The following is a 4,293-nucleotide window of genomic DNA, read 5'->3' on the forward strand; positions in this document are numbered from 1 at the left end:
TTAGTTGGAATTAAAATAACAAAAGTGTTCATAACATGAAAATAACAAAATAAAGGAAATAACAAGAGAAATGAAGAAGAGCAAAGAAGTAATAACAATAAATGACAAGGAAAAGTAAATAGAAACAAGAATTAAAAGTAGAAATGACAAGAAATTAAACTAAATAACCCTAATTCTAGAGAGAGGGGGAAGCTTCTCTCTCTAGAAACTAAGAGAAAACATCAAAGAAACTAAACCTAATTACCCCCTTCATTCAGCTTTCCTTTGGCCTCATATAGCTTCAGAAATGAGTTGGACTGGGTTTTGGAGGCCTAGAATTCGCCCCCAACAATTTGTAATTAATGGGCTGACGTAACTCGGGTCACGCGTACGCGTGAGTCATGCGTACGCGTCACTGCACAAAAATCCATCCACGCGTACACGTGGGTCACGCGTACGCGTCGCTCGCAAATCTTCCTTTTGTGCATACGCACACGTGCTGGAACTTCAAAACTCCATTTCTTCATGGTTTCTTCCCTTTTGCATGCTCTTTTCCTCACTTCTTCAACCCATGCTTGCCTTGGAAACCTGAAATTACTTAACAAATACATCAAGGAACCAAATGAGATTAAAATGAATCAAAATCGACTAAATTAAGCACAAAAGAGCATGTTTTCACATTTAAGCACTATTTAGGAAGAAAACACAAAAGCATGCTATTTAGATGAATAAATGTGGGTTTATGTGATGAAATACACTCAAATCAAACCAAAATATATCGTAAAATATGGACTCATCAATTCCTCCACACTTTAACCAAGCATGTCCTCATGCTAAACACAACCAAAGGAGATGAATGAAAGGGAAAATGATTTATTCAATGCAACTATTTATATGCATGTAACTATATGAAATCCTATCTATATATATCTACAATATGATTCCTATTAAATTTGGCAAAAACAAACAAAAAAATCTCAACCAATTCAAAATAAAGCTTAGGGCTAAGACAAAGCAAATATAGCAATATACTCAATGTCCAAAGATTTGATTTGAAATTTCCAAAATTAAGTTCAACAACTTGCAAGAAAATACCAGATAAGCAATAGAAACCTAGAATTGAGCAATTAAAACCCTCACCGGATGTGTTTACACTCTAGTCACTTAGTGTGTAGGATTTAATCACTCAATCCTCCTTTTATCATGTTTCTCAAAGATTTGCAAGTCGTCTAATCAATCAACTAATATTTGATGCATGAATGCAAATATCATCAGGACTTTGAGGGTTGTAATGGGGCTTAGGTAAGGGTAGGATTAATATGGTTAAGTGGACTATTAGATTGGATCTTTGATTAGCTCAAGTATCCTACCTAATCCTATATTAACCTGTTTACTCTCAAGAAACAACCTAACTTCCCATTCTTTTCCTTTTCTCACATTCACTCATGCATTCTCTTTTCAATTCAACCATATATGCATCCTTTATTTTCATGTTTATTTTCTTTTCCCTTTTTTATATATAAACAAAGTATGTACAACAAAATATATTTTTTTTCTTTTAGAATTAAAAAGAGATGCATATGTTTTAAGTGATAGATGCATGAGTGATTACCCATTTTTCCAAATTCTTTTTCAATGAACATCCAAAGCAAACTAACTACCAATGATTTCCCACAAATTCTCCCACACTTGATCAACACACACACTCAAACCTAAGCTAATCAAAGATACAAATCAAAGACATAATTGGTTTTTCACTTAGGGCAAATGATCTGCTTAAAATTAGAACAAAGGAGAATCAAAAGGCTCAAAAAGTGGTTTACAATGGTAGATGCAAGGGTTGGCCATATGGGTTAAGTGAGCTCAAATTCGAAAATGGCCTCAATCATACTAAATGCATTCAAAACAACAAATATAGGACATATAGACTAAAGCAAATCTAAGATCACAATCATAAAAGGAGTTTATCACACAAGAACAAAATTTGTGGTTGATAATGTGTAACCACACAATTAAGACTCAAATCTCAGTAGGTAATTTGTTCAAGCTCTTTTCTATGTTCCTTAAAAAGAATACTTCAAGCAAGTTCAAAATAAGCTTCAAATCCAATCAATAGGATGCCCAAAAGGGAATTTCTTGAAAATTCTTTATTGTTTTACCAAAATTATTTCCTATATGTATGTATGATGTGATGGATGCAATTTTCAAAATTTTCCTAGTTCTATTCCTAATTTTCAACAACCAAAAACTAACATGAACAATTAGGACAAAATTGAACTAGGCACTTGCTATTCACATCATCCGATCACAACTTCTATCTACAAACTATATACCATGCAAATGATGCAAAATGCAATAACAAGAAATAAACTATGCATAAGCTAAGATATATACTAGAAGAAAAATATAATGCAACAATCAAAAGCACTCCAAATATATACAAAAAACCTACTAAAAGAAATACCCCCAAATGATGAATCCTCCCCTACACTTAAGCGTTGCACGGTCCTCCGTGCATGAACATCATCCGGGGGGATTGTCTCTCACGAGCTCCACCTTCGGTTGGCGGATGCGGGGGCTTAGGTTGTGTGAAGATCGCCAAGTCCAATGTATGCTCGGCATCTCTCTCCTTAGTATCCTCCTCTTCTTCCGGCTCCTTGCCTTCATGTCGCATCCTCAAAAAGAATGAATAAAGTTTTATTAGGCATCATAGGGCAAGTAGCAGAAAAAGGTAAGGGGGTAAATAAGCATCTAATTGAGGAAGTTTGCATAGTGGTATGGAATGCACACAACGGCCGGCTAACGTGGCATCCACTCAATGAAAAAGTAAGCATGAGTTTCTCAACTAAATGGCCAGAGATGCAAGCAATAAATGAGCATAAATTAAACACAAGCAAGCTTAGGCAATTACAACAAGAGTGAATTGAATGTAGGGATTATTGGATATTGAAGTTATGCAAATGAAAGAGCAAAATTGATATAATAGCACAACAAACAAAATCCAATGCAATGAGGAAAAGAAAATTATTTATTCATCCTTAGGAAAAATCAAATAATCACATGGTTAAGGTATTTGTTACAAAAAGTGACAAATCTTTATAGGAATCAAGTCAAGTCAACTCAAACAAATGCAAGGCATTAAATTTCATGATGTGATTATATTGACTTAAAAACCATGATGAACAAGCAATTCAATTAAATTCAATAAATTTCATGTGCACTTATAAAAGTTTCACCTAACATGCAACAAAATTTAAATGTGCAAATCTAATTAGGTGATAGTAATTGAAGGCAAAGTATAAGTGCATTGATGAAATTCAATCAAGAAGCAACCCAATCAATATTAAGCAAACACTTGTAACTTTTTGAATTTACAAACAACTTAAAAAAAACTAATATAATGGCTAAAGTAGAAATAAAATGCAAACAAAACAAAGTAGAGCAAGTAGAGAAGAGGGCAAAAGCAAGAGAAGAGAAGGGTGGAAGAAAGAAGAAGATAAGAAGTAGAGAGAAGAGAAGAAAAGAAGTGTAGTAGCGAGAAAATAGGGGCGTGTGATAAACCACTATTTTATGGTTTATATTGTGCTTAATTGTGTGGTTTTATCAAATATTCACCCACTTATTCATATGATTAGCATGCATTTATAATTCCTTCCTAAAAATACTTCATGATTGAAAATTTGCTTCCTAGAGACTTTTAATTATGTGTTTTAATTCTCCTTTATTCCCTTCGATGCCGTGATCTGTGTGTTAAGTGTTTCAGGCTTTATAGGGCATGAATGACTTGGAGATTAGAAGGAAGCTTGCAAAAATGGAAGTAACACAAGAAATTGAGGAGATGATCAGCGAGAAGTAATGCGGACGTATGGCTCACGCGACCGCGCCACAAAGAGGAAACTGAAGTGACGCGGACACATGGCTCACGCGACCGCGAGGATTGGAAACTGTACAAATGACGTGAAGGCGTGGAGGACGCGCACGCGTGGCAAGGCGAAACGCTGGATGACGCGAACGCCTGGATGACGTGATCGCGTGACATGCGCGATCTACAGAATCTGCAGAATTCGCTGGGGGCAATTTTGGGCCGTATTTTGACCCAGTTTTCGGCCCAGAAAAGCAAACTAGAGCCAGAGAACATGCAGAGACAAAGAGAGAACATTCATTTGGCATAATTTTAGTTTTAGATCTGATTTTACTCCTCCTCTAGGTTTTCTCTCTACACATTCATAGTTCTTAGGATTTCGATTTTATTGCTTTTTGGATTGGGATATTGAGAAGAGTTATTACCTCTGCCAAGACTTCATTATTCTAGTT

The sequence above is a fragment of the Arachis ipaensis genome, chromosome B8 (genome assembly GCF_059453495.1).
Source record: "Arachis ipaensis isolate K30076 ecotype BB chromosome B8, ASM5945349v1, whole genome shotgun sequence".
NCBI lineage: Eukaryota > Viridiplantae > Streptophyta > Magnoliopsida > Fabales > Fabaceae > Arachis > Arachis ipaensis.